At 33.6% G+C, this 18,226-nt stretch overlaps 2 long non-coding RNA genes across 3 annotated transcripts; one reads left to right on the top strand and one right to left on the bottom strand.

Annotated features, from left to right (window-relative positions):
* Positions 1–360: 360 nt before the first annotated feature.
* LOC135849463 (uncharacterized) lies at positions 361–11,351 on the bottom strand. Its single transcript, XR_010559546.1, has 3 exons — positions 11,158–11,351; positions 10,690–10,866; positions 361–5,370 (listed from the first exon to the last, which is right to left on the bottom strand). It is a non-coding gene; the product is annotated as an uncharacterized LOC135849463 (long non-coding RNA).
* A 3,205-nt stretch (positions 11,352–14,556) lies between these two features.
* On the top strand, positions 14,557–17,883 carry LOC135849472 (uncharacterized). Of its 2 annotated transcripts, XR_010559549.1 has the most exons (4): positions 14,557–16,045; positions 16,836–17,169; positions 17,332–17,405; positions 17,488–17,883. It is a non-coding gene; the product is annotated as an uncharacterized LOC135849472 (long non-coding RNA). The 2 variants fall into 2 exon arrangements; XR_010559548.1 differs by lacking the exon at positions 14,557–16,045 and having other exon boundaries at positions 16,212–17,169.
* Positions 17,884–18,226: the final 343 nt, after the last annotated feature.

Below are 18,226 nucleotides of genomic sequence, written 5' to 3' on the forward strand. Positions count from 1 at the left end.
CCTGATTTCTTGCAGATTCGTCATTCGAGTATGTTCTCGAAGGGTCGTTTTTGGCCAATAAAAAATCGTAATGTTTTAAATTGTATATCTAGTATTTTTGAAGAAGTTATAATGTTTCCGAGGCTATTCTAGCACTTGTGAGTTTATTTTTTGTTATTTGAGATGCACATTTTGTGCCTTGAAACCGATTCATCACATTTTAAACTGATTCAGATTTGGAAAGAAGAAAATTCAAAAGTGGTTGAGAATGGTTTCAAAAATATCAAAAGTGTAAAGTTGCCTTTTTTTGACAGCTCTATTTCCAAAAGCATTGCATTTCGGAGACGTAAGTAGTTTAAAAATAAAAAAAAAAACAAAATCTAGTAGGTATACATTTTTATGATATTGGTATGTATAAATTGTATGTAAATTGATACAAATTGTGCAGTGTTAGAGATAATGGGTAGAAAGGAAGGAAAGGAGATATAAGACTGCGATTGGTTTAAAATTATTTATCCCAAAAACGTGTCACGAAGATCGTTTTTTTTTTTTTTTTTTTTTTTAATTTGTGACGCTGTTACTTGTTAGGAGGCAGGTAATAAGGCACTAATATGTTTGAGTTGAGTGTCCATGTACGCATTCGTTCTTTCTAATAGTATGTTTTATAACTTTTTATACGTAGATTATTACAGACGGGAAATTATTTATCATCAACTGAAAGTAAACGTCTCCGAGTTTGTTGATTTCTGAGGCACAGAGAATGAAAACAACAGCCAACAGGTCAAAGACTAGGCATCCCTCGAGTGTACGGGTACATTTTACACGCGCGATACGAGATTAAAATTGCAAATCACTTTTTTGTTTTTATCGAGTAGGTATCTTAGCGATGGAAAAACTGGCGGCTAACTCGCGTATCGTTAATTTTTGATGGCTTCGTGGTACTAATAATATGCACTTACGGTACCTATTTGAATTTTCACGAAAACTAATAAATATTTTTCCTCGTAAATGTCGCGCTGTATAGCCAAAACCGGTGTGAATGCGATTCGGTGCGTTGCAAGTGTACGAAATTGAAATTTTCGTATTTTTACTTCGCTATACCTACCTATACTTCAACCTAGGTATATCTACGTATTACCTCCATATCCATATGTGACATGGCATGTGTAATTGGTGTTGCTTACTTTCTCATGGATTCAGCCACGCCCGCAAAATACTGTCATCAATTTGGGAAAATTCCTCGCCTATAGCTCGTAAAGATACAGATCTAATATGTGCACGAGCGAATATACACGTTATGAGCCATCGTGTTTCCCAGTGAATTTCCTGACTAACACTTACTTGGCGGAAAATGCTCGACTTTGATAGTGAATTCGGTTTGGGTAATTCTGGTGTAGGTAAATATGTTGTGGTGAAGTAAGAGGTAGGGTAGGTGTGTGTACGAGGTAAAACACCCTAGAAATGTGCAGAAAAAACAAAACTACCTATGTTGTAAAATATATAGGAATTTTTTTTATTAAAAAAACTTACTTATGTATAACCAAAAACATATTGTGAATTTTTTTAATTTTTTTGAAATTGTGTAACAGTGGGGTTGGAAAGGACTGCTAGAAGAATGGATTATGATAATTTTCTCCTAAGGTGGTTTTCTGAGAAATATTCATTTGGGAAGGAACATTTACCAAATATACCTGGCTAGCTCTAGTATAGGCAATCCTATCTACCTCAATGAACACAGTGAGAAGTTACTATACTACATATAAATAAAGAAAGCCTTCTCGAACCAATTACTTATGGTTTTTACATATTTACAGATGTTAGTGTAAAACAAGTAATTGAGCATATTATACCAATTAATTACAATTAAGTACTTATAATTGTAATGGGAGAAAATTATCACTTTTGAGTCGCCTATACTGGGAGAAAATTAATTAATTTCTCCCACCTATGGTGACAGAAAGCTGTTAGAAATCAACTGCCTATACTGGGAGAAAATATAATATTTCATCTTATACTGGGAGAAAAATATTGACTTTTCTCCCACAACACTGGGAGAAAATATCGACCTCAAAACAATGGAATTAAATGAATTTTATGCCGACTACCTGAGAGAAAATATTATGTCAAAATCTGTCAACTTATACTTGGGAGAAAAAATACTATTATTTATTCTCTCTCTCTCTCTCTCTCCATACACGAAGAAATATTTTGCGGATCACTGAGACGACGAAAATATTACGCGATTTTAATGACCACTTTATGTACATTGACCCTGTCGACCTCCCTGCCTATCTATCAAGTCGATTTACCTACCTAATAGAAGATGATGCAATCTTCGGGAATATTACATAAGATTTCCGTGTATGATGCAATCGTATACAAGTATTACATCACTTAATCGACTTCCTATTCGCTCCTAACATTTCTGGGGGTAACGCTTTAGCCAATCACAACATTTGGCATGCGCACAACTTATCCCTACTTTTTCCTAAAAATTCACTTTTCATCAACAAGCGATCCAAGAAACACCTAGTCAGCCAGTCAGTGTGGTAACTCGCTAGAATTCAGTATTGGTTGCAGTTCTCTACTCTCAGTTCGGTTGAGCATAGTAATGACTCCCGAATTGTTATTGACCCCTGGGAGTGGAACCGTCCTCATTATGGGTTAGTAGCATTCGGTAAAATTGGTTCCTGTGTTGTTTTATATGCTGATGTTTCCAGAGTTAAGCTTGGGACTCGCTCCCAACTTAGCAGGCAGTTCCGTTCCGGTCCTTTTCGATGCCGAAATATTTACATTTCCAGATCAAGTTGATACATTCGACCATTTCGACCTCTCATCTTATAATAACTCAGCTTGTAATGGACCAGCCCAATTCAGGTTCGTAATAATCAGATTACGGATCCCTAACGTGAGTGTTCCCTAGGGGGTCGTTGGTGTTTTCTTTACGTTCTTGGATCGCCTTCGTAATATTATTGTGGAGTTTGTCTTATTATTTTCCTTTCCTTTATTATTTCCATATTGACCTAAGCATCCTCGTGTTATTTTCCTAAGTTTATTGACCTAAGTTTTATTCTGATAAGTATCCTCGTGTTATTGACCTAAGTACCTCGAGTCCAAACCAGTCCTAGGCTTATTCTGATAAGTTTTCCGTGTTATTGACCTAAGTTTTCCAAAATCTATTTTTCCACGAAATAGTCAAATAACCTTCAATTTCCTCCCTTAAATGGCGAGCAAGAATTGGTATTGCGATGCGTTTCAAGCCAATTAAATCGTGTGTTAAGAAGTTATTTGTGTGTTCTTGATTTATTCCAATCGTATCTAGTTCGAGTGTATAATACGTGTACATATGACAAAATGTTCAAAATGATTATTTTGAACATTAAATCGCCGAAGTATTTTCATCTTATATTGGTAATGAATCGAAAGTATAATAGTCGAAAATTTTGATTTTCGACTCCCTTTTTAATCAGTTCATACTGATTTTTGCCGACTTAAGACATCTTATAGAAATCCATCTTATAAAAACGAGCCCAACTCCACATCTTATAATTAATTTATGTAGTACCAAAAAATATCTTAAATCTGTCCGCGATCTATCACGACCCTGAAGATTCCATGAGCTAGTTAACAGATCGCGAGAGATATCATCTTATAATTTACAAGCTATTAATTGATCACAACCCAGTGCTTAAAAAGATATCCAGAACAGGCAAAGTTAGTATAGATTAGTTTATATTTCTATACTTTCAAAAAATCTTAAAATTATCAACCAGAAATTACCATTTTTGGTAATTACGCAATTTTGGATTTTATGTGGTACTGGTACATAATTAATCTGCGTGTGAGATAGGTACACACTACCTATCTTCTAACTCTACAAGTAGGTAACTTAAAACATCCACAGGAAAACCTGGCAACTTATTATTAGGGCAACCCAATATATTTTTTTGAATGTTTTTTTGTTGCACTCCGATTACAATAATGTAAGGTGCACCGGGGGAAGTCCGAATTCGGGGTAAGTCAGAAAAACTGCTCTAGCTCTTAGAGGCTTAGGGTAAATGTGCCTAAGTTTGCGCACCTAATTTTCAAACAGTCACTACTTTTTATGAAAAGGAGCTAGAATATTGAAATTTGTACAGAAGGTTCTTCAAACATTTGGCTATGATTTGCCCCAGAAATGAAATTTTTAATCGATTTAGTTTTTGATATTTTGACCAAAAACCAAAAAAAGTCAAATGCGCAAACTTAGGCATATGCCTTCCTAAGATTGCGCATTCACCTTCCCAAGATTGTGCACCAGTGAAAAACATAGAAATTCGCCAATATTGTTTAATTAATGATGAAAGCAAACAAAATGTCTCACGTGAACGTGCATTTGAAACTTCTGAGTGAATCACACTGGAAATGCGCTCATATCTGGTATTTACAGCATTACACCCATTTCTCCATAGCTTTTGACAAGGAGTAAACTCGATATACGTGTATAAGGTGTCATTTCATTCAAATAAATTGAATTCTTAATGAAAATTTCGAAAAGTATCATTATTAGTCTAGAAAAGTAACAAAAACTGAAAATCGCAATCTTAGGCACAGGGGTGCTTTTTTAAAAAATTGAAAAATTGAAACTTAATTAAAGCAGAAAATACTTGAAATATGTGCTTGTTATAATCCCCAGACAATGACGAATCTAAAAATAGCTTATTTAGATTTCTACAGCCATTTCCATAAAAATTGTCGCGTGTCATTTTTATTGGAAAAATTATAAAAAAATTTGAAAAAAAAGTTTTTCGCTTGTCAATTTGCAACACTTGGTGCTACCATCACCAAAAATCGTGAAGTATGGTCATTTTGATTCTTCTTTCAAGTAAAGGCGGTATCAAATGTTGTAACTCTCACTGGTTCTGAGAAATCGTTACTGCGCAATCTTAGGAAGCGCGCAAACTTAGGCACATTTACCCTATATATGCTGAAGCGCTTCCCAGGGGTAACTTGAGGGTACTACCCCTACTTCCAAAGTTGTTATAATTTTATCAATTTTTATTTGTAAAACTAATTACCTAATTAATTAAAAATATTATTAAACTGTTTCCTCTCCTTAACAATTAATTTTCAATACTCCAGTTAGAGTATAAGTAAGATTAGAATCGGTTCCATCTGTATTCTGTACTAATGACATGTTTGGAGGTGACAATGTGGTTATAGGTGATGCCATGGTTGTAGGTGACCATGTGGTTCAAGGTGAGGAGTCTTCCGGGCCAGCTGACTGAGAATTGCAGAGTTTTGCGAAACAAATCTCGCAACTTCCTCCCTGACGTATAATGGCTGTACAAATAGCGTCCTTTGTACCGGGGTGTATTGACATCCCATATCGTTGTACACTTAATGAACCACCTGAAAAGGCAAACATTTACATTAGCTTAGAAAACTTTGTTTTTTGTTGTTGATTATTTTACCTCTTTTAGCCTATGTTTTAATGATTCATTTTCCTGTTTATTAGGTAAATGCTAAAATAATGAGCAAAAAAGTTTCTATCAAGAATGGAATCACCAAAGGCCAAAATGTACATACATTAGAAGGCAATTTAGTAGCACCTGCGCAATTTTTTTTGTAAACCCCACATCTCTGCAGCAAAAACAGTCGCGTTGTTGTGGTTTTGCTTCGTAAAAAGTTTCAATTTTCTGGGAGACTTGAAAACGCTTTATATGTACCAGAACCAGATGTACCTCTCTATTGTATCGATTTTTTTTGGTCAGATGCGTTTTTTAGTAGATACCTACATAGAAGCCTAATTCTTACCCACTTGCGCTTTTTGGTCTTTTAAAATTACTTACAATTAATGTGTTCCCAAAATTGAAAAAATTGAAAGATACAAACTGAAATGAAGAATGAATGAACAAATTAGTTTTATTAAGTAGGTATCATTAACATAACGAGAAGTCATGGCTGTAACTTTTTAGAAACGTCTATAAATCCCACCAAAGTGCCAATTTTTCGATTTTTAGCCAAATTTTTGTAAGAATTTGGGCTATTGCGGTAGGCCAAGCATTTATATTACACTTAATAAGTTTCAGCACCGCATTTTATCACCTAGAACCTGTTCTTATTGATCAAAAAAAGTCAAACTTGGGAAATAGGGTTTTCTCGCGAGGTATATTTAAACCCTGGAGAAAGAAGGGTCAGAGTTGAAAATTATAGTACGGCCATTTTTTTGAAGATGCATTTTAGTCATATAGTGTTGCCTGATATGGGTAATTCTCAAAAAAAAAGTTTAAAAACATGTAACAGGTGGTTTATTTGAATACTATTGACAATTGAAATTTTTTTCAGTGGTATTGTGTAGATACCAACTCAGGCATCACGTGCATATAGGTTAACGACCCCCCCAACCCCCCTCCACTATGGGCCAAGTCACCCCAAACCCTGAAAACTCCATCATCGTGGCCTGTAACCACTTAAATTTTTCAACTTCATCTTCAAAAATGAATTACACTATCACTTTTTATGAAAAAAAAATGGTACATATTATCAATATATATATCGCCGAATGTTACTAACTTACTTACTTACTTACTTACTTACTTACTTACTTACTTACTTACTTACTTACTTACTTAAGTACTTACTTACTTACTGGGGTATAGAAATTATTAGAGAAACTACAATAGCTGGAAAGCTCAAACTTGGGGTGTGGAATGGAAAGGTGTGGATAACAGGATATCAGGAAAAATCTAAAACTTTAAAAAGTTAATTAGGAAAGCTTCTAGAGCGAGTTGAAAGTTGAGAATTTATGCAGCCGAATCCATGGAAGCAATGTTATCGAACGTTTAGGGATGTTTAATACGTCATCCTGCACTGGAACAGGTTTGGTTGGCGAGTCTTTTGTGGCGTTTTTCGCGAAATACCGGACAGTGGTATCTTACAACAATATAGAAACTCGCCTCTTCCTCTTCACCCTACATTTGAATCATTTCACAATACAATATCCCCAAAAAAATCGTTTAAAAGAATTCTTACCCCCCCGCCCACCCACTTGAAGGATATTCATGAGCTTAAAAATTAACATAGAACATTTAACTAATATACCTTTCTTTAAAAATTTAAATATAAAATTTACTGATATAAAGAGAGTGTGACCCCGCCATTTAAAGCATTACAAAATCATTTAATTATGAATATATTTTATTTTGATAATGAAATTCAGTAAAATAATGACTGCATAAATGATGAATTCAGTGTCAAAAAAAAATAAAACAATTTTTCTAATTTGATTGATAAAAATATACGATTCAAATTTGTTATGTGTAGAAAAATTAACATTAATATTTTCTAATTAAAAAAAATTAAATTAAAAAAAAAAGGCGGACAAAAGCCTTGGTTCATTCCATGCCAAATCGGCGGATTTTTGCACGAGGGGTCTTCGATTTTTTTCAAAATCAGATCATTTGTACAGGTCATCAAACGATGACGAATGACGCAAACCGGACATTTTTTCGATTTTTTTTGACGGAGCTGTGGCGCTTCAAAGTTCTCCAAAATGACCGAAAATGGAAAATTTCAGTTGCAAATTGCTCCGGTTGTACGTGGTATAGAATTTTGAACTTTTTTTCAAATTGTAGTACTTTGAGAGAGTAATCGACGAGTGATGTCAAAATCAGAGTTGCCACTTTCAAAAACCTAAAAAAATCGATTTTAAAACTTATAATTTAAATATAACCACGATGTCCACCAGTAAAAATTCTGAAAAAATTCTCAGTTTTAGTCCTTTTTATGTAGAATAACATATCAAAAAATTGGACTGGCATCTTTTTTCATTTTCGAGAAAAAAAAATTACAAGTTTTACAATTGCTGCAAAAGTACCATCCGAAACCTAAAAAATGAAAATTTTTGCATTTTTGAAATATTTTACCAATGTGTAGACGATAATGTGAAAAAAATACCCCTCCCCCCAATTTGTCGACAAATTGACGAAAAATGCATTAATTTCACTCTTGAAATAAAAATTTATAGCACGAAAAATGTCAATTCGTTGACAAGCTGGGGTTATTTGGCCCATCTGAAGGTCTACTGCCATACAGCGATTACCTTCAGATGGGCCAAATAACCACAGCTGGGGTGGAGAAAATTCTCAAAAAAGCTGAGAAGGAACTAGAAAAGAAAATCCAACACTCCAACTGGGGTAAGATAGAGACCAAATCTCTCTAAGGATTCGTGTTCAGGGTTCAAAAATAAGCCAGTATACCAAAATTCAGCTTGTGATACAATGTTGGTAAATGAAAAGAAAAAGTTGAAATCATTCATCACTTGAAAATTTTTAAAGTCCAGAGTGTTGAGAGGTGCATATAAAAGCATTCAACACCAGTTCTTACATCAGCTCCAGTGGTCCAGTAGGTAAGTTAGGTGGATAATGCAGTGGTGTGCAGGAGGTCTCAGGTTCGATCCCTACCCCAGGTGGAAAATTTTTTTAGGTTTTTCAAAATTTTTTTGGAAAGAATTCTTCAATTCTAGCACTGCAGCTTACAGGGAAGCACTAAATTCAATCATCAAGCCACATATTTCAATTTTTTACATTCACATTTCACAATGTAGGTAATTTTTAGTCAAATCACCAACAGTTATTGTTAGTGATTTTACTAACAGTTTTTTACATCCTTAGAAGGTGACGAAAAAACTGTCAGTTTTTTTACTAACAAAAACTGACAAGGAATTTCTGCAAGGGTTTTCCCATAGCAATGAAACCAACATCACGAAAATAACTTTATTTCGAAAATTGTGAAAATTGAGGGGGGCTGAGGGGCTCTGGAGAGGGGTAGGTGAGTGTAGCAGAAAATCTGAGGTCATATTCGTGCTCAGCGGTATCGAATCATATGAAAACGATACCCTATACTCATTGATAGTTATTTTTTTCAAAATTCCCATTTCACCCCTCACCCCCCTACGATACATTATTCCAAGTTTTCACCACGGCGCACCAAAGCAAAAATTTCTAATATAGTATATGATGTTTGGGGGCCAAAAATACATCTAAAAAACGTGTTTACAAAATTGTACCTCGCAATCTTGATTGTTAATAGGCATAAAAAAATGAAAAAAACGCCATTTTGAGGGGTAAATTTGAGGGGAGGGGGTTGAAAATTTTTGTGTGAATACCTATCAAGGATATACATAACTTCCAGAAACATTTTCAAAATCGGTTGAAATGGGGCTGAGAAAAGTGCTACTGAAATTCCAAAAAGGGGGGCTCCGCAAAAAGGGTAGGGGGTGTGGATCTGAAATTTTTTGCGCAGAGGTTTCTCTATGGTACCCACCTTTCATGTTAAACGCTTTTGGGGACCATTTCACCCCTCTTAGGCGCCTATAGGCCTTATGTATTTTTTGGGGAACCCCCTTTTTTGAATGGTTGTGGTTCCGCCCCCCCTTGGGGGTAGAAAGAAAGTTGATATATCACTAGATCGGAAATTTGACGTCGATTCTTATCCGACCACCTATTTCTCGCTAAAATGCAATGCGGGGGAGAGAATTGCAAAAAACTGGTTTTGGGGGGCTTAGATCCACAATAGGGGAGAACGCACACCAGGGACGACCGGGGACTCATCGGATTCGTGTTCAGCACAAAAAAATGGACCAGTATACCAAAATTCAGCTTTCTCCCCCATTTTTCCCAATGGAATGCTATTTTTCCTGGACTAAAGCCAAATTTTAGCATTTTAGGTAGTACAGGGTGGCCAGAAATATCGGGTACCCCTAGAAAGTTTTTCATCAAAAATATAGGTTGGCAACGTGAAATAGATGCATATGATTGATGGAATGTTATCTCTCCAGTCCAACAACCAATCATGTGTTATCATTATCATCATTCACTGTGACCAACCGAAGTATTTAGTTAGAAAACTTTTTTAGGGGTACCCGATATTTCTGGCCACCCTGTACATAAGTACCTCAATTTGATCTTTTTATTTTTTTTTCTTGAGAAGTGAGCATAGCAATATTTGAATGTTTAAAAATTCCTCAAAAATCAACAAATGAATTTCAGCACCTGAAAATTTTTCTGCTGGTGTATTTTAGAGTCATCTTTAAATTTCCTTTTATTTGGTTCAATATTTATTGAATAAAGGGATGTAGGTAAAAATTGAATTCATTCATTATAAAACTTTATATCGGACTTTGCACAACACAAATTGTACCAAGTCAAACACTTTGTCCGGACCCTCCGGGCATGGTACAAACGGAGTCCGATGAAAAAGTAATATTTACGCTTGATCCGGACACTTCGGAGATGGTACAAAATTGGCTGGTACCAACCGCAAATTGTACAATTTCGGACTTGGTACACAACATATATAAATCTTATTAAAATAAGGAAACTTGAATTTGCGGAAATGAGCTTATCGTGATCCCAGACCCTCAAAACAAAAGACACGGAAAAGCGCATCAGTTAAAAAAAAAATTGAAAATAATAGAGATAAAAGCGCAAGTGGAAATCACCGCTTGAAAAAGTGGATGATTTGTTTTACAGAATAGGCGTTAAGGTACCTAGCTAATTTTTTGTAAATATGTTCAAAAGTAACATGAAGTGATCAGAATTGTTTTAATTTAAAACACTTCATGGAATATGAAACTCCACTCATTTTTCAAGTTTTGTAAATGTGGAGTTGTGGATGTCACTAAAGCAAACGGAATGAGAAAAATTGACTTTTCATTTTATTGCTTACCTGCGGTCTTTCTTTTTAGGTATACACATCCCTCATTGCCAGTGCGATCATACCAAGGTCTGGAAAACGTTTCTTTACGGGTTTTTAAATTCACATTTACACAGTTAGGATCTCGTTGGACGTGAGAAAGATGCTCATCCCCATTATATTGACACTCGTAACATTGTATAGCGTTTCCTATATTGCAAAATTATTTATTAGAACAATATGATTTTTATGTGAACAAACTGATTCAACATATTTACCTAGGCGTAGCTATTTGTTCACTCGTAATATGCGTACATTACGTCAAATGAGGAGCGATATTCTAAAATGCCCTTAGTCCATTTTTTTCGAATTGCTTTTTTAAAAAAAAAAGGTGTTCCAAAACGAAATTACGAGAAAAACGAAATTTTTAAAAATGCACATGGGGCGTTTTGGAATATCGCTCCTCAAATGTATGTAAGTAGGTATAAGAAAAATTCTTACCTGTTGAAACATAAAATGCCAAAATGAACGCGAAAATTGAAACAAAACTGTAACAACGCATTATTAGGCTACTTTCACTGTTTTTCAGGAAATCGGAATCTAGTATATGATTTTCGCGATCGAGGAGTGTCGAGTTCTCAATTCCACTTGTAGAATGAAGTAGCTAGCCTACCTACTCAACTTTTTCTGTAGTTCAACATTTTTCAATAAATGTCAGAAATTACACAAGAGCAAAAAAAAACTTGAGTTACAACATTCTAACAAAGAGAAAAATTACAACATAGGTACTGAACACAACACATACTCGATGGAAAAACAATACGTTCAGTAAAATAAACCAATTGAAAGAAACGATGAGAAATCATTTATTACAAAACTTTATGTAGAAACACATTCAAAGCCACATTGCCCAAGAATAGGAAACTACCTATTGACGTTCTAATAGCATGGCCGCCATAAGTGGGGCCACTTTTTTTTGAGGACAAGGGCTAGAAATGTTCCTTAGGACTCCCCCTTCAAGAAAAAAGTTGACATCCCACCATTTTTTTTTCAAACTTCTGAGGTTTCATTTCAAATGTTGATAATTGAAATTTCTCATCTGATGGTGTGGAAATGTGTTGTTTTCGTGCAAGAACCACGATTTCATGAAGTATTCTCATTCACGCATTGTTATGTAAGTACACTTTGAATTGAAAGAATTTCTCAATATTTTGAGTGAGCATACTTAATACGAGTAGGTGTTTAAAAATACCAAAATGTTCAGAATTTTATCCTAGTCAAAATGATTTTTTACGCAAATTGCTAGAGTTTACCCTCTAAAAGTCCTTAAATCCCTTAGTAGTTGTGAAAACTGGTGATGCAGGGTAACAATCCAACTTTGAATTGGAATCACTTGAAATCTCCAGTGATCTTTGTAAGCCTTTTAAAAAAGATAAGTGACAAAATCATTTTATGTTTCAGAAAATTGCCTTTCATTTAAGACCTACTACATTTCAAATATTTTCAAATATTTTGCCTTAAAATGAATATTTTCACATATTTGATTGCTATTTGAATATTTTTGTCTAAAATTACCACATGTTTCGCAATTTATCGAATATTTTTGAATATTTTGGAAATTTTTGCATTTTGAGAATCGCAACACAGGAAACGTCATTTTCACAGAATGTTGAAGATGAAAAAAATGGCTCTTTTTAATGATGATGATATTGATGATTGATAAAGATTGAATTTTAAATTAGGCTTCGATTTTTTTTTCTTTTTTTGACGATCAAAATAGAATTTTCATTCAACAATTTTGTTCCATTTTGCGAAATTGCGAATAGTGCATGTGATTTAGGAAACAAAACCCAACAATGTAGCAATTTTTGTAATGTGCTTGTAAAGGCGAGTGAAACGATACCAAATTTGATTTTGAATATTTTCGAATATTTTAGGGGTAATCGAATATTTTTGTCGAATATTTCACCTCAAAAAATCGAATATATATTAAATATTTTACCTTGAATGAGAGCATATTTTGGGTTGCCCTACTTATTATAAAGCGAGTGTATAAAATAAAAGAATATGATGTAGTTGTATTCTTTTGATCTCCAATGCTCAGTTGATTAACACATCATCATCACTAAGCAAGTAAGCATTCAGAAGATTTGATTAATAATTAAAAGCAGGGTAGACAACACTAGTGTGAATACAGCATACTCGGCAATAGTATACTTCGTAACATTGAATAAGATCAAATATGTAGATGACATTTACTCCGGCCTCTACACACTTAACACAATTACACCTGATGTATTAACTTTGGTAACTTGCATTATGTGAGGGGGCGAACGCAACCCTGGTAAGCTACCTAAGTTCTAACCTTAGCAAAGAAGATACACATAGTAAACTGTACACATTGCCTGCCTATCCCTGGTGACCCCAATACTACCCTACTGACGAGAAAAACGCGGTTAAACGCTTAAAACTGAGACCGCGTTTTTTGGTGCGTTTACACCCGGTGTAATCGCGTAAACGCCGTGCGTAATTGCTTTTATGAAAGACCCCCTGGAGTGTGAGATGGCATAAACGCACTGCGGATGCAGTGGAAAAACGCGGTCTACTTCAACAAAACCAGTTTCAGGTAGAACATTGTGACAGCGGATTTGAAAAAAGCTACCGGATTTGATAAAACTCGGGCGTAATAGCTGAAAAGTGAGACTAAAACCTAAAACGCGTATTTCTTGTCAATAGGGTAGTCGCATTGGCAGGTACAGTTAGTAGATCCGCTTTTGTAGGGTTATCATCCCTGTTGTCCGGATTGATCAGGGATGAGCCAAATAAGTACCATGTCCGTACGAGGAATTAACGATGCAACATGTTATAAGTACCTACAAACAGGGTTGGCAAGTAAACTATATAGTCTACTTTACACGCTTTGTCTACGTGTAAACAACGTTACTGTAGACAACGATAGTTTACATGTAGACATTGTAGACTATGTAAACTATGTAAACTACAAAGAAAACTGTTTTCTGTTTTAGAATTAAGCCTTTTTTACATGGATTTTGGCAGAAGATTTTAAAAATTTGTGGTTAAAATCCAAGAAGTGTTGAAAAACGAGAATCAAAAAATGTCCAAAAACTAGATTTCAAGAACCCGCGTAAAAAAAACATAGGGAAAGTCTCCCAATAGTGCGCACTTAGTACCAAAATCGCTGTCATTCCGCCACAAAGTTACCTAGGATCGTGATTTTTTGATATGTTGTAGCTGTATCATTCAGCTACATAATTCCAGAGTTTCAAAATTTTTCATTGATAACTGACTGAGAAATCCTACCTTGAGTAAAAAATGTCAAATGCGCACTATTAGGAACCATGGGCTCCTTCAAAGTGCGCAGTAGGGTTCCTAATAGTGCGCGATGTGTAAATTTACTTCAAAAAAATTAATTCTTCACAAAAATCGCAATAATACGTTTCATTATCACGAGAACACTGAGAACAGATATAAAAAACATGAGTACTTGACGAAAATTGCAAAAATATGTTTTACTATGAGTAGGGGTTATGTGTGAGCTTATTTCTGCATAGAAAGCCCATTGTTCAAGTATTCTTTCACTCTTAGGAATGTTTCTTCACTGAAAACTAACACCCTTTAGCCTTTTACAGGTATTTAACACTCCATTCTATCAAAACAAAAGTCAGGTAGTGAAAAACACAAGCGTGTTTACAGATTTTCTAGGATGCGCACTATTGGGAATCCATGGTTCAAAAATATCCTCTATTTCTTTAAAAATTATTTTCAAGAAAACAAAAGGATGAATTTTCAAACTTTTACAACAATATTAAAGAGGATAAAATTCCCTACAAAATGATATAATATAAGTTAAGTATCTCATAAATTTTTGCAATTCAACGAGAGCAATACAAATTGTTAACTTTTCACAAAAAAAAATTACATCAGAAATTGAAAATTCACATTTTTTGACTTTGCACGCGTAAAATTTAGCCAAATGGTGTTAAATAGATATATAGAGGCGTTGCCAATGATAGGAGGATAAGAATATTTCCCTAGTAGGTCAGGATGAATCTAACTCCCTAAGAGATGTAATATATCACCTTTTAAAATAGTACTTACCCGCTGCTAGCTCAGCTCTTACAACACCAATATGTATAAATTTAAACAGATTTAGTCGAGTTTACCTTGTATTAATTCGAACCGCACGCGAAATAAGAACACACGATAAACACGAACAGTGTATTATAATTTAAGTAATAAATTACAACACGATACTTAAGTCTAAAATATATAAAAAACTCTACGCGTATAACCAATATATATTCCACCGAATAGTGGCGTAAGTAGGATCGCTTTTACCCACCTACGTGTAACTATCAAATTGCCCGCGTTGGGTAGCGAATTTAGAAGACTTAAGTTTAAACGCGAATACTCTCCCTTAAACACGAACGTTAAGGCAGAGGACCTGGGACTCAAGCACAACTCTTACGTAGGAGTGAGTGGCCTTATTACTTTTCCGCGGTCAGACCTACCAGACGAAGCGCGAATCGACAAGTGAAGATCAATTCCATCTCAACTTGGCTTCTAGCCTCGAGTCGAGAAGGAATTAAGCTTTACGAACTTGTGAGCTTTTCACATCTGCCCTTAATGGAACGATGTGAAAACACCTCTTGGGTGGTTCCCACGTACTTAACACCTTACCTAAGTGCATCGAGTATATGCTTTCATCTACGTAAAGTACTGTAGAATCGAACTATTGATTGGATTCTCCAGTACTTCCTTTAGATGAAAGATTTATAATCCCACTGAGAGAGATACGATGAATATCCCTGTCTAGCCAGTGAAGGCATATTGTCCCCTTACATTTGCCCCTAACGTGGGTTTACTTCTAAAGTATCCCCTGAGGAAATGTAGAGGAAAGCACGGAAATTTTGAAAAAAGGTGACATAGTGCTTCACTGGATGTGACCCTATTGCCCCCCGTACTTTGCTTGAGTGATGCGGGGAATAGTAATCCCAAAATAAATTTTGAAACTCTTTGGTTTTTATTATAATTCCAAAAGTGAGGTGGATTTTGAGTGTGCTGGTGAGTTGACTCTTATTGATAAGGAGTAACTACAATTGACCATCAATATTTGACCGAAGTCAAGATATCAATAAATCAATCCAGAAGCTACCTTTGATCTGGTCACTCCGCAGCAGGGTCATGGCCGAAATGGTAAGTATTTAAGTACGATTTAATTTTTGAGGGGGAGGGTTAATCTAAAAGGTACCCTTCCTCAATTTTATGATTTCAGGAGAAGATGAAAAAAAGCTCAAGAAGTTCGTGGTTGTTTGGCTTTGTTGTCTTTGGATAGTCTGACCAAGAATTTTTGAAGAAAAAATTGCTGGTAAGGTTGGCTTGAGTATAGCTATTGTTTTTACTAAAAATTTTGAAAAATGGATGATTTTCTATTGGAAAGTCATTCATTGAATAATTTGAGTAGAGTTTTTATAATTAAAAAAAAATTTGAAAAAAGAAAAAGTTCAAAAAATTCTAAAGGAAAAAATTTTATCAAAGTTTGATGTAATATTTGAGCATTTGAAATGTTCAAAACTGATCATTGATAAGAAAAAAAGAAAAAAAAAGAAAATTAAAAAAATTTGAAAAAACTTTGAAGAAAGTGAGTTATTTTTCTATTAGAAAAATTGTCATTTCTTCAAAATCCAAAAAAGAATTGTTTTTTAGGGAAGTTTGAAAAATGAAAAAAAAGTTTGAGGAAAAATGAATTGTTTTTCTATCAGAAAAAATGTTCATTTTTTCAAAAAAAAAATTCAAATTTTGGAATTTTATTTTTATGATAGAGTGCTAAGTTTTTGGAAAAAAATTGCGCTACCTTTCTGTTGTACACGGAGTTCGGTTGAAAGCGAAACTACTTACCACCACTATTCGATGAAACATAAAACAAATTAAAAAAAAAAATTTTGAAAAAATTTAAAAAAGTTTAAAAGGAAAATAAATTTTTAAGAAAAATTATAAAAATAAATAGGAATGTACCTAAACAAACTTAATTCTAAGCAACGTTGTTTTTCTTCTTTTTTATTTGTTTAACGTTGTTTTATAGTTAATTAAGAATAAATTAATTTCTAGTCAGTCTTATTTCTCATAATTAATTTCAAGTTTTTTCTTCTTCTTTACAGGTGTATTTTGGTCAACGACGATGGCAAGAGAATTACTTTGTTTATCAAAAACTAAAGATAAGTACAAAAACATATTTACATTTTTATTAAATAATGTAAAATTTAAGAGCATTTTTGTTTCTTAGGATTAATCAGTCTAATTTAAACACATGATCGATTTAAAATATCTGTACATTTTTTATTTCTAAAAAAATTTTAAAGTTATGAAATAAATTAAAAATAAAAAATGTTGTTTTTGTTTAGGACCAGTTCAGAGAAAGATGGGTGAAACTTAAAATAGGATTGAGCCAAAGTTGAACCAGTCTGTTGGGATATTTTTCGTATTTACAATAAGGTGAGTAAATCTAAAAATTTGGCTTATTTTTATAGCATTTTTACGATTATGTAGTTTAAATTAGTTATAAAAAAAAATAAGTAGGAAAAATGATAATTAAAATGATAATTTTAATTTTAATTTTAAAATTAGAAAGTTCTGGCCTAATTCTTTTTGTTCCAGTAAGAAGGCAAAGAAGATTTCCTTAACTAATAATGCACAGATCCTTTTTCTTGGCTCATGGACTTCTTTTCCAGGTTGTATTTTCTTTTAGAAAATAATTTTAGATAGAAATTAAAAATAAAATTTGAGTAAACTTATGCCATTTTTGTTCCACAGGAAGACAAAGATAGCTAGATTTTTGAAAGGAATGTTATCCGTCTACGGTCTGAGTCAACATGGCCTTCTGTGCCCTGAATGTGATATCTTTGTTAAAAAATTAAAAAAAATTAAAAAAAAGAATTTTAAAAAAAAATAAAATTAAAATTTTTGTAAATTTTTGGAGAAAAAAAAAATTTTTTGAATTTGAATTTTTTGATTCTGTAAACGTATTTTACGTTAATATAAGTTTGTAAAAAATAAAAAAAAAATAATTGTAAACATTCAAAAAATAAATTGAATTTATTTTAAGTTTGTAAAAAAAAATTTTACATACATGTATTATTGTATCGTAGTTTTAGAGTACAAATTTTGTATGTTTGTAAAAAAAAAAAAAAAATAAAAAAAATATTTTGTGCTATTTTATAACCTAATTATACAAATGTATAGATAAATTAATGCGTAGAGTTTTTTGTAATGAAAAAAAAAAAATTATCAATAAATATTCAATAAATTACATCTTAACTTTATTTGCATTTTTGGATGTTCATTTTTTCTGCTCTACGGGTCGTTTTAATGGTCGGATCGATGAATGGAAAATGGAATTTAGGTTGACACAGTTTTTTAGGTGGTTTTGGCGGTTACTAGGTTACTGGTGAAGGTCGTGAGCGTAACGGTACCGGTTGTGGGAAGGTGGATGTTATCTTCCAGCTGGGTGGTCTTTTTTACGACGATTTTTTTTTTTTTTTGAAGACTACCT

The sequence above is a fragment of the Planococcus citri genome, chromosome 1 (assembly GCF_950023065.1).
Source record: "Planococcus citri chromosome 1, ihPlaCitr1.1, whole genome shotgun sequence".
Taxonomy (NCBI): Eukaryota; Metazoa; Arthropoda; class Insecta; order Hemiptera; family Pseudococcidae; genus Planococcus; species Planococcus citri.